The sequence below is a fragment of the Zonotrichia albicollis genome, chromosome 1 (assembly GCF_047830755.1).
Source record: "Zonotrichia albicollis isolate bZonAlb1 chromosome 1, bZonAlb1.hap1, whole genome shotgun sequence".
In the NCBI taxonomy this organism is placed as follows: Eukaryota; Metazoa; Chordata; class Aves; order Passeriformes; family Passerellidae; genus Zonotrichia; species Zonotrichia albicollis.
Genome location: NC_133819.1, coordinates 17,709,224 through 17,721,888, shown reverse-complemented (window position 1 = coordinate 17,721,888; position 12,665 = coordinate 17,709,224). Strand labels below are relative to the sequence as shown.

Below are 12,665 nucleotides of genomic sequence, written 5' to 3'. Positions count from 1 at the left end.
GAGTTAGCACCTTTTGGCCATAACTAAAATATAATGGTGACACAGTGACAGCCTTTGCAGAGGTGGTGTTTTCATGGCAGAATATTGTGTTCTACTGTATAGAAATGCAGAGATGACATTTTGAAATTCTGTGCATCCAGCAAAAGAGCTATTTTCTCATTTGTCTTTTGCTTTTGCATTGGCAGATTTCTTGTCTTTCTGGTCTGAGAGGTGAAGTCAGAGCCAGGATGTTCATAGGGGCTTTGTGGAGAAACATGCAAAAAGTCTTTCCTTTGATCTATGTGAACTTCTGCACTTCAAAGTTATGAGCATGGAAACAAGTGATTTCTTGAGCTCAGAAATACTGAAACCTGTTTTTCTAAGGATGTATGTCTTTTGGTTGGGCCCTTCCTTATGCAGCAATACTCAGGTCCTAAACTGAGACTCTTCCCAAAGTAATGACACTCTCCAGTGTTCATCCTCTGGAGTCTGAAAAGCTGGAGCCCACACTGCAACTGTTTCTCTCTTTGGCAGAAGTACAGTAGGATCTTCTGTCAAATCACTAATTTGGCAAAATTTATAGGGGCATAGTAGTCTTTCTACTCATTGGTTAAATCTGGTAGAAATTTGCCTGGGGATTCACAGGTTATTAGTTCAGCAGGAAGAAAACACCAATAGCCAGATGGATTATTTATCCCTCCTTCCTTAGCAAACCAGAGTAAAGGAGGGGGAAACGTGAGGGTTCTAAGTGAAAAACACGTACATTTTATGTACTGCTATTGTAGAGTACCCATAAGATTGTAGAAAAACCTTTGCTTCTTATCTCTCCTTTTATGTTTGCATATCTTTGCATTAGGCAAATTGATATTCATCAATTTCATATGATGGATGAGTGTAAATTCACTGCAGTGGGAAGGAGGGAGTGTGTGCTTGGTATCATGTTTAACTCTTTCAAAATATCTACAGAAAAGCAGCTGACTGTCAGACCATTGAAAAACAGTATTTAGAATATAATGCATTAGTCATTGTAAGTATATTTTTCCATGGTGATACTCAGAGTGTGGTTGTCTCCCATCATCTGTGAGTTAAAGCCTTATTTTCTTGGTGACTGGGAAAGTTTTGCCTGTACAGATTTTTCTACTGGTTTTTTTCTACTGTTTCTTCTTGTCCCTTTGGAATGTTTATCCCTGGGTTTGATGACATTCAGGCTTCTATTCATGTGCTTTATAATAGTTTCCATGTAACTGGCCCAAAATAATCTAAGAAAATAGTGTTAGCTGCCAGCTTGAACACCTGTTTTAACTACCAAACAGATGTTAGACCTGTGTAAGAATTGGCAGTAACACTTGAAGTATTAAGTATTACCCATATGGACAAGAAGACTTAAAATGTCCAAGGAGAATGTGGGATCTGTAACTTTCAGATCTTCTATTGAGCCATTCAGCTTTCATGTCCGTTAATTTAATTCTAATTTTCCTGCTCTTTGTTCATGCTTTTTTTTCTGAGCGAGTTGTGTTTGAGAAAAGGGAATTGGCTGGGGGTCCAAGCAATCCCTAAAAGAGAGATTTTCTGAAATCCTTCTGAGTGCCTCACTTGCTTACTGGTATTGGCCCTTTCCCTCTCAAAGAGCATGGCCTGTTTGACAGGTCTGCCATGTTGAATGCTGCTTAGCAAGAAGTAGCCAGATAGTGCTGTCTGACTGACTATTTGTACTTGTGCTTTTTCTTTTCTATTTTTCCTTTCCCAAAATGTAATCTGTAAATCTGCAACAGCTGGGTTTTTTTTTGAAAAATATATCTTCACATTGCTACCTTTCATTCATTTATTGTTTCACCTGAGCTTGTATAACTTATCAGCACTTTCTAGCTGTCTGTGCAACAGTACTTTCTTCTGACAAAATACTGTCTTATGAACAAATGTTTAGATGGTCTGTTTTTCCTCCTGGCATTGCTCAGAATTCCAGTGTAAATGCCTGTACACAGCCATACTGCTCTGTGCCCTTGGAATTGCCATTTGTGATTTGCATGGGATGGAAGGGAAGGGCCCAGGCTGGCACTCACTCAGCCATGGTACACAGACTGAATGCCAGGACGTGGATGCAAGGAATTGGCTGTGGGGTTTTATATGGTGCTGAGTGAATGGACACAGCTCCTTCCATGCTGGGCTGTTGAGCTGAAGAGATTCCCCCACTGAATGTGCATAGCATATTTTCTATCCTCATTCTCTACACCCTCCTTTTCTGGAGTGGCTAAAGGCTAAAGAAACTTAAGTTACAATCTCCCCCTGTTACAGAAACTATTCAGTGTTTCTGATGGCACAGTTGGATTCTAATAATGTTGGCTTATGCAGTGGTTGGTTTTGGGCTTCACCTACCAGCCAATTTTGAGAACTGGGAGGGAGTTTTTACTTCATAAAAATTAGTGGCTATTTTGCTTGGCAGTTTTCTTCTTCCCATCCACCTGCCCTAAAGTCCATGAGGTACACTTCGTTTTGAAGTGTCCTAGACCTACCATGGTTTTACCTAATTGTCTGACTTGCATAAGATCTCTGCTGGGTGAGGTCAGAATACCCAAAGAATGCTTGTTGTGGTTGTTGTTGTCTTGAGGTATGCTTTGAGGTGTTTTGGAATTTTTTTTTTTGAGACTTTTTCTCCAAGAAAGAACAATTAGTGCAAGTTGAGTCAGAGCTGAGCTGGGGCAGTGCAGAGAACCTGGAAATTCCACATTTTGTGGGAGTTAGAGTGGCAAAATGTTAATAATGTTCCTGACAGCAATGGGGGTTTTTGCTGCCAGGGTGAGAGGAAAGGAGTTAAAATGAGTTGTATAGGAAAACAAGACAGACATTTGTTAAGTTTCTGTAAACTTGTGCTAAGTAGCTTTTATTATTGAAATTGCACACCTCCAACTTTTCATTTTTCCCCTTGAAAGTGACTGGTTAGCAGGCTGCCAACATTTTAACTCTCTAGAGCTAGATGCAATGTGTGAACTTAAAATTACCCTATAAGTACTAGAAACCCTTAAACAACTGTCCAAAAATGTGAGGCTTCCAAGGAGGCTAAAATTCAGTGCTGCTTTGCAGAAAAGATAGCGAAATAATAAAAGCAGAATAATCCTTCTGTGTTCTTAATGTACCTGTAAACATACATCCAGCATCTTTAAGTTCTTTTCATTGGGTAGCTTATGACCTTAACATCAATAAACATAAAAGATGCAAACGCTGCCTCCGTTATGTCTTTATTTTGCATACTACACCTAAAAAAAAATAAGAGCTCTTTGCATTATATAGAGGTATTTAGAACAAAAGTATTTATTGGAAAATAATTCAAACAATAGATTGAGTGACTGTATTTTAGTGCTAAAATGGCTATAGGACAGCATTTATACAAGTTGCCTTGTTTTTACCTTTCTGATCCTATTACTTTAAAACTTTGTTTCCTTTTGGGAAAAAAGAAAAAAAAAACAAAATGAAAAGGCAATTGCTAATACCTCTATTATCTGATAGAGACCTTCCAAATGATACAAATCTCATCTCTCCTGCTGTTTTGCTGTCTGCTTTTTCTAGTGCTCTTTTTGTCACTGAGAGGTTATGACAACATAAGCCATATTGTATTTATAAACATCACGTGTTTCCTCGATATGACTCGCGGTGTCTGCCAAACAGAACACATGGAAGAAACATTTCTCATTAGCTCAGCATTGGTTTTGGTTATGCTGATTTCCGGGACAGGAAAAATGCCTTCCTTACTCAGATTTAACTTTCATACAGTGGAAAGAAAGCCTCTGAGTGTCCATGAAATCTCTTGAGCAGAAACGCTGCAGCTCTTTCAGGCCACATACTTGGTCTGACGAAAAGAGAAAAAGCAGTTTATTTTAAAGAGCAGATGTAATGGCACGTATTGCTGAAACTAATTCTGAATTAAAATACCTGCCAAAGCCATCTAGAAAGAGAACTCACCAAGAGATGTAAGGTAAGATGATGCTTATAAATAATGAAGGATATATAATTCCTTTTTTCTTGTTTTTAGTTTTCTTTTTATTTTCCAGACTAAAAGATATATTCAGATTAACTGGGAATTTCAGTCAGAACAATGAAAATTGTTTGTTCGTCCTTCAGCTGTGTGAGAAAATAAATATTTAATTGCTCCATAAACCATCAGCCTCTACTCTTAGATTTTATGTCTGTTTTCAAACTTACATAGACATGAACAGTTATTTTCCTACTTACTGTTACAAATCTTGCTGAGATGTGAACAAAATTTATAAAAGAAGTCTCTGATGTTCTGGATTTTCTTTTTACTGATACGGATTTTACTACTTTTGCTTTGAGTGGGCTTTCAGTAGTTACCAATTATTTATGCAACTACAGACCTGCAGATACCAAGGAGTACCTGCATCAAATCAGTCTGTGATGAAAGACTGTAAATGTACCTGTTCTCTTTCATTCATGTGTCCTTTGATATACAGTACCTACTGCTGTGCAATGATTAAATTAGGGAGAAAAAGGATAGAATCATAGGGAAAAAGCTATTCTTTTTATTTTAGCTACACATAAAACAGTATATTAATCTCAAATGCTTTCTAGCCCAAAGCTGTTTTGTTTAAAGATACAGATCCTCTGTAACAGTTGGATGGATACTCCACTGTGGCTTTTTTAATATGATGGCTTTATGCTTTGGTGTATTTTATTTATTTCACAAACATTCAGAATAGTATTATATGTATGTATAGGAATACATGTATGCATAAGGAATATAACCTTGTAGATACCATTACTATACCAACATTTTAAAAGATACATTTTTAGAGTTTCTTTAATTTTCAAATAATGAGGATGGATTTTAAGTTTATGTGAAACTGCTCTTGAAAGAAAGTGTCATGTTCTTGATATGAAAGGGCTCAGGGAGCATGAGCTTGCCACACCCATGCAATAATCTCCCAGTCAGTCTGAGGTGTGTCATGTGGTAGATATCACAAACCAGTAACCTGGAAACTTCCAGAGAGTGGAATTTTTAGGGGGAGGGTTCTTTATTTCCCACTAACAGGTCTGTATTCAAGCTGGTCTGCCTTTCATGTTGAGGTTTGCTGAGAGCTTACCCTGCAGCTCATGAAGTTACCCACAGACAACATATTATCTCTTTTGGGTGAAGGTCTTTCCAGCTCTTGATTAAAACGAGAAATTTTATCTCATACATCTGAGGTTCTCAGGCAAAGATTTTGCTGCCTTCAGTGAGAACTTGCCCTGAATAAAAACATAAGGATTGGATTTGAGTCCATTTTTTATTGTCTACTAGTTTCTGGTTTTATTCTTACTCCACCTCTTTTTACATAATGTTTCCTTGTGCCAATTCTTTAGAAGTTTTGCTGGGCTTCCCCCCCCCCCCCCCCCCCCCCCATTTCCTTGCTTTTAATGGAGCAGTTTGCACTAATTTGACTGCTTACTTGAAATTCCTAAATACTTGACAGACTCAGATGTTGCAGGAACTCCCTGAACACATTGATAGATGATAAAAATGCTTGTGGCTGTGACCTCCCTTCTTTACCTCTTTTGTAAACCAGGTAGCTTATCTGAATTGCAGGAGTCACGCAAGTCAAAGTCCAGTCAAGTTTTATGACTTCCAGGTAGGTTTCCAAATGAGCTGTTACTTGACCAGGGGTTAAAAATAACTTTTTGATGGTGAGCATTTTGCTACCACAATTCCCAGAACCAAGTGAAGTTAGCAAGAATATTTCTTCTTCAAAAAAGCCATTCTTCTTGTCATGCAGAACCTTAGCTTTTCCAGTAAGTTTTCCACAAATCCAAAATGTATTAGCTCATGATCGTGTCCCAGATTCTCTGCTTTCCACTAAGTCTTTACATCAGTATATTATTAGTCATTAGCCTTATGAGTACTAAAGAGAATTAATTCTGTCCCTATCTTCCTTTTAACAAAGAGGAGTAAACCATTACCTGGTGTTTAAGAAAACACCGTTATACATCTGAGGATCTTGATTCTTCTCCATGCTAGATTGTACTTTTTTCTATTAAGAGCTCTGGAAAACTAATCAGTCTTCTGAAAATATGAGCAGTAAAAATATCTTTCCTTGGATACAGGTTAAGATCTGGGGTTAAAAAAAGCCTCAGCTGGCAAAAGCAAGACAGTTGCAAATATCAGCACGCAATAGGACTCCGTGAGAAATGATGTGATGCTGAAATTATTTTTTGTCTGAATATATGTCTTTCTTACATCATTGCAAATCTGAATTCCATGTGACTAAGTGAAAAGACTGAATGGGTGTGTTGGGTAAAGGTATCACTTAATATTTGCTATATATAGCTTGACCTTTGGGTAAACTAGATTGTTTACTTCAGCCGTGCTGACCAATTTGGATATTTTAGGGATAGAAGGAAGTAAAAGGAAAAGAAAATGTAGGATTCAAACAGTGTAGGAAGAAGTTTGTGATCTAAGACTGTTAGTTGATGCACTGATAGCACTTCTGTCTTTTCAAAAGACATAAAGCTGCAAATGCTGTTCAACCTTAAGGCTATGAGCTGTGGTATGGCTTGGACACTTGCATTGCAAAATCCAATTGAATGTCAGATTGTTCATTACCATTTCTCTTGCCAGTAGTACTGACTCTGAAACTCAGCACAGCAACTTATTTTTTCTGATTTTCTGTGTCAGTGTATTGGAAGAAACAGGTGTAAACATGCCACCCATGTCTTTTGATTATCAGTTCTGTTTTATAATATTTCTATATTTTTTACATTTTTTACATTTCATATATCTGTAATAGGAATTGTATTTTGATTCAATTGTTTGGTAATGTAAGATGAGACCAAGGGTTACACATTCTTTAAGTTCATTTAACTATATCAAATTGTTCAGTTTTAGTTGTTTTCAATGCAATGAGAAGAGATACAAATATGGAACAAAAATAAGGCTGAGTTAATACAGGGAGTCAGAAAGCCATGCATTTATTTTGATTTATGAGTGCAGTTACTAAAAGTATTTTTCTTTTAAATAGCAGAAATCTGATATACAGCATATTTAAACCAAATAAAAATGCTGATCTGTACCAGAACTGTATATCTTTGAAACTATTCCTTTTTTGGAAAAAAAAGAGATGACCCCATCAGTTCTGTGGTGCCCTAAGGAAATGCTGAAATAGGGATTGGTCTGAAGGGTTTGGCTCCCCTCATTGGTGGTGGTTGTCTATGTTATGTACATGGTGTCCTTTATCTCTTCAAAGAGAATGGGAAGGGAGGAGGAAATGCTTTCTGCATTTTCATGAATTACATGACTCTCTTTGTTCTCAGAAAATTCTGCCATAAAAAGCATCAGTGGAAAATCAGAAGAAAGGAGCAGTTGGTTTGAAAGAAAAGGCAACAATTGGTTTGAATGCAGCACTAGTTATGAGGGTTGTCATAATGTTAACTTTAGAAAAATAGATCAGTAACAGCTTTTATACATTCAATCCAAACAGTCTGAATAGCTTATGGGATGGGTGGGCCATGCTATACTGATGAGATAAATGTGGATATTGGCAAACCAATGATGTAATTATGTAAATCCGACCTTTTTAGGATTGAAATGTGTTATGTTTTAGTGTGTTTATATTTTTGTCATTTGTGATAACACCCTGAAAAATCTTGGCTGAAATGCCAAGAGGTTTCTTAGTGCACTCACCATTCTGTCTGCATAGCACATGAAGGAAGCGTAGGAAAATAAAGCATGAGAAATTTATTAACTTCTCTATGCTTAATTGGATAATCTAAACATTTTTTTTAACTCTCACATTTCATTTGTTCATAGGAAATTAAATACATAAATAGGCAGAAATGAGTGGCTGTTAAGTGATCTGAGTGTTTGTCTTGCCAATCAGCAGTAAAGCAGTGCAGACTGGTAGAAGGGAGATAGCTCAAATGATAAAATGCTGCTGGGGAAATAAACTTCCACACAGAGGCACTGTCATTTCAGACAGGCCAATGCAAAATGTGCTGCCTCTCATCCATCTTTTTGCTCACTTTGCCTAAAGTTTGGCTAGACTGGAGGCTCTCATGGGATGGCTCTGGATCAGGCTCCAAGTGGCCTTCTGCTCCATTCCCTTCCAAGCAGTGTTCAGCCAGTGTGTTGTCAAGGTTTTCTCATTGACACTTAATCTGTGACAGCAGCTTCAGTACAGGTACAACCAGGCTAGTCCAAATACAGCTCAAGGAATGGGCTCTGTATTTAAGATGAAGCATGTTGTAAGCTCACATTTTATGGGAAGAAGTATGATACTGCTTTCCTCTTATTTTTTCGTTTGTTCTCGTTTTACACCTGAAAAAAGGTGACCTCAGTTTAGGAATGGGAAGGGCCATTGAATATTAGGATTGCCAAAGAGCTCTTGATGTGCAGGTGTTCTTGAGGTCATAAGTCTGTGTGATCAGGGGATTGAGAACACAGTGGAACTGATAACACAATGGAATTGATAAGGAAAAAGTTTTCTGAGAAGCAAGGGCTGCATGCACGTGTGAATGTACACACACATGACATGTCCCATCTCTTGTCAGAGCTTGGTGCTGGCTCAGTCAAAGCAGAACTTCTGTTGTCCCCCACTAAGAAGCAGAGACATGCACAGAGGGCAGCAGCCAGCTCAGCGCTCTCTCTCAGCACACACTCCCGCTCCTTGGGGCGTCTCAGAGCTGCTGCATTCAGGCCTCACTTGCAGAGAATTGTTATTTCTTGCACTGTCCGAGGAGATGAAGCTGTTTGGAGCCTTTACTATGTCTTCAGTGGTAATGGCTGAACCAAACGCTGGGTTTCAAAAGCCATTTATAGCTTTAAAGTGCATCTCAAATATCTTTGTTTTGAATATGAGAGTGAATTGCAAAGGCCAGTGATGGTCTCACTTTCTTTGCCTATGTCCTCAAGCATTAGTGGGTCACTCCAGCTGGCCTTTGCCTGAAGTGCTCTGCTCACTTCTTTCCTAAAAACTACCCTCATGGTCTGACGCCATCTGCCAAAAAACCCATGAAGCCTCAGAATATTAAACAAAATGAAACAAGTTTATGTTGGATGTTCTTTCTTGTCCCTCTTCTCCCTCCTTTCTTACTCTCTCCCTCTCCCTACCATGCCTAGTATGATAGGCTACAGCATTGTCATAACAAGAACTAATGCAAAATCTTCTAGCATTGAAGAAAATTTGCATTAATTCATGTTTTTCTACTTATTCCATTTTTTCTTTCATTTAATTTTTTGTTGACTTTTTCATCATATGTGAATCTCTTTAACTCCTCTTTTTTCATCAGTTCCTCTCTTCCCATCTTGCCTTTGTTTCCTTTTTTATTTATTATCCCTTTCTTATTTCCCTATTAATTTTTCAGCACTCCATCTCCAATATTACTCTCTTTCATCTTTCACAAACTCCTATTTACTATTCTTTGCACTACCTCATTCCCTTTTTGTTTTGTCTTTTTTCCTTTCTTTTGTATTTCTACACTGAGAATTCCCTATTACCTTTCCACATAATACTTATTTACCTCTCTTCCCTGTTTCAGGGAATCACAGAGGCATTTAGGTTGGAAAAGATCTTTAAAGTCATTAGTCCAAGTCATGAGTTAAGTGTTAGTAAAATACCTGCAACATATGACCGGCTTATTTTTATTAATATTTCTGCATTACCTCTGAACTAAGAAGGGAACATTTCATGCCACAAACTCAGTTCTCGGCATTTAAAAAGTTAGAAAGTTTGGGTATAAGTAAGTGTACTAATAGTAGGACAGAGGAAGAGGAAAATGAATGTCCTTCCATATTGCTCTGCTGAGAAATAAATAATGTTTATTGCTGGCTTCAAGAGAGAGATGCTTAATTTTTAATTCAATAAAACAGGAACCACAGGTCAAGTTGGATTCTCCAAGGCAGATCATAGCAATGTCCCTTGCATGGACCAGCAAGCAGCAGATGGAATCAAGCCATCAGTGTCCTTGGGATTATAGGATCTCAGCTTTCTTATAAAGAAGGCGGGGGCGGGGGGGAAGGAAAAACGTAGGATGAGAAACAGAACAGAAAGTGAGCTAAATGCAAAGACATATGGGCAGGCTCACTATAAAGAATTTTTAAAAAATCTAATCCTTATAAGATCAGTGTAAAAATTGCCGCCCACTGCAGCCAGTGGTGAGAGGTTGGGAATGCAAAAGGGCAGCTTGTCCCACCCAGCTCCAGGGGAATGAGCTGACTCTGGAAGATGTCTGGCTGACTTTCTTTTAATGAAACATTAGGTGAGACAAATCCTCAGTCCAGAGCAATTAATATTGCTTCTTGACTTTTTGAGAGGTGCTTAATGCGTATATGTCTGCGATACACGCTGTGATACTTTCCTATTGCTAGGAGAACGTCCTTGCCTAAATCAGGACAGAAACAAGGGGAAAGCATGAGGTTTGAATTACAGGGTAGAGAGACAGACTGCAGACCTGACGTAATAGTTCAGTTTTGCAGAACCTTCTTCATGCAACTCCAGTGAGAGTTGGCTATATTTGCTCTAGTAAACTTAAAAAAAATTTTGAGAGGATTATAGAATTTCCAGCAGATGACTTCCCACTTCTGTTTGCCTTTAACTTTTTTAATCCCTAAAAATCAAAAATTTCAGATTATATTGATTATACTGATCTGCCATCCCCAAAGGATAGGCCAGAAATTTACTGCTTTTATGCAAAACATATATGTATGTGTGTATACATAATGTTAATGTACAGGTTACAAGACAACACTGTTCTCTTGGGAGCTCAGATGCTATCTGTGGGCTGGTTCAAAGGCTTTGTGCACAGGCTGGTGCACACTGCAAGCTCCAGCTGTTCTAGTGAGAGTGCTGCTTTGCCAGCAGTGAAGCTGCTGTCCCCTTTATAGTGGGGTATTCTAGCCAGTAATAATGTGCTCTGGGGCGTGAGAGGGCTTTTTGTTTGTTTGTTTGCATGGGTGTTGTAAGAACTAGGGAGCTTGAAATAAGTATAAGAGAGTTTTATGGTACTTGTGTTTATTCCAAGACATGTCTTTCACTGAATGCCTTTGGAACCAGTAAACAGAGGGAGTCCAAACAATATACATGTTTAGGAGAAGATAGTGGTTTGCACATAATCTCAAATCCAGTATGTGTTAGACAGCCAGAACTGTTCTGTTCCCTCCCTGTTTGTTTAGCTTGGCCTCTCAAATTCAAAGAGCTTCTGTAGGATTTTCAGTCTTCAAGGAAACAACGCACACATCCTTGTAGGTATAAACATGGGCAGTGGGCTGGAGAGCTGATGTGAAAAAGTCAAAGCCAATTTGAAAGAGTTTTTCAGGGTCATGGAGAGCAGAATGGGGTGCCGTGGCGGCAGCAAAGCCTGGCTGGATGCCAGTGTGTGTCACCTGGGTGACTTTGTGAAGGACAGAACTTGGGGGCTGTGTTCGGCTCCCTCATTTTTGCCACGGGGAAGCAACTGAGTCTGGGATCAGGATGAAGTGAGAACATTTTTTTCTTCACTGCTGAGTGTTTGGAGGCAAAGCTGAGCATCACTCTCCTTTTGTAGAAGAAATTGACCTTGTCATGGTGCCACCCTAAGCAGAGAGAAGAAAGATGCTGAGGGCAGTTCCCCAGCTGCCCTCATGAGTCTTGTGTATCAGAGCCAGTAGAGCTGGGAGATCCTGCAGACAACTCCTCAGATTGCTCTTTGTCATCTCAAACTGTTTGTCTCTTGGATCAAAATTAGAAGCTACCCAGCTTCTAGGGTGATAGAACTGGTGAGGTGGCGTGAGACCTTCCGTGGCAGAAAAAAACCTAAATCTCAAAACCCAAATCACACCCAAAATCCTAACCCCGAACCCCCAAATACAGGAGAAAATATGCTTTCTTTGTAATTCAGCTCTAAAAGCTGTCCTCAGCAAACTGTCTTTCCATTTGGATTCTCCTGGACTCAGCTAACTTGTTGAATTTAAGCAAAACCCCATTGACTCCATCACACACTTTATTCTGGAGTGCTGAGAACAAAACCAGGTCTTGAGTTAGTGACCAGCAATCACTGGAAGTGATTCCCTGTTTTCTGTCAAGGAAACAGTTGTTTGCAGCACCATGAGGCATTAACTACTTAATTATTTCCATCCACTAAAGTAATATTAAAGGAATAGGAACCAAAAGAGCTGTTATCAGGAGCAGAAAAAACTTTGATCAACAGTCAAGCAATAAGTTATGTCTATGCCACATGTGTAATACCCCACAGGAGACTTCAGAATATTTTCTGGCTTTATAATTGTGTGTTCTACTGATGTTTAGCCTCTAGCTTTTTTTTTTCTTTTTTCTGCTTCAAGATGAGGGAAACAAGCAAAAAATAAATTGATGTGATGAGCAAATTGATGGAAATGTTCACCAGACCAACGTTGTTAATGATTTAGAAGAAAGGAGGGTGACTGGCATTACAGGTCTGTGGTGACTTGAGCCTATCATTAATATAGACATTAACATTGAGTTTTAAAGTCTGAAATCAACCTGAACTTCCAGGCTTGGTCTCAGTGAAGCACAGGGTGTTGTGTCTTTTAGGGGCATGCCCTTGGCTTACACAGGGGCTTGAACTGAAAAGAAGTTCTTTTTCTGTACAGTACTTTATAAACAAATATATGGCAAGTAATTGTACATGGGATAATACATGGCAAGCTAGATAATGCTTGAGGGCTCTGATAAAGTAATTGAAATGGAAAG

General features: G+C 38.7%; 1 protein-coding gene across 15 annotated transcripts in view; it reads left to right on the top strand.

Annotated features, from left to right (window-relative positions):
- Positions 1-12,665, top strand: part of KIAA1217 (KIAA1217 ortholog) — a 234,050-nt gene that overhangs the window by 159,190 nt on the left and 62,195 nt on the right. The window contains exon 1 of one of the 15 annotated variants that reach the window (XM_074534832.1): positions 3,588-3,946. The exons of the other annotated variants lie outside the window; for them this stretch is intronic. The gene's annotated coding sequence lies outside the window, so the exon portion shown is untranslated. Of the gene's footprint in view, positions 1-3,587; positions 3,947-12,665 lie in introns of those variants that run through there. 15 annotated transcript variants of the gene reach the window in all.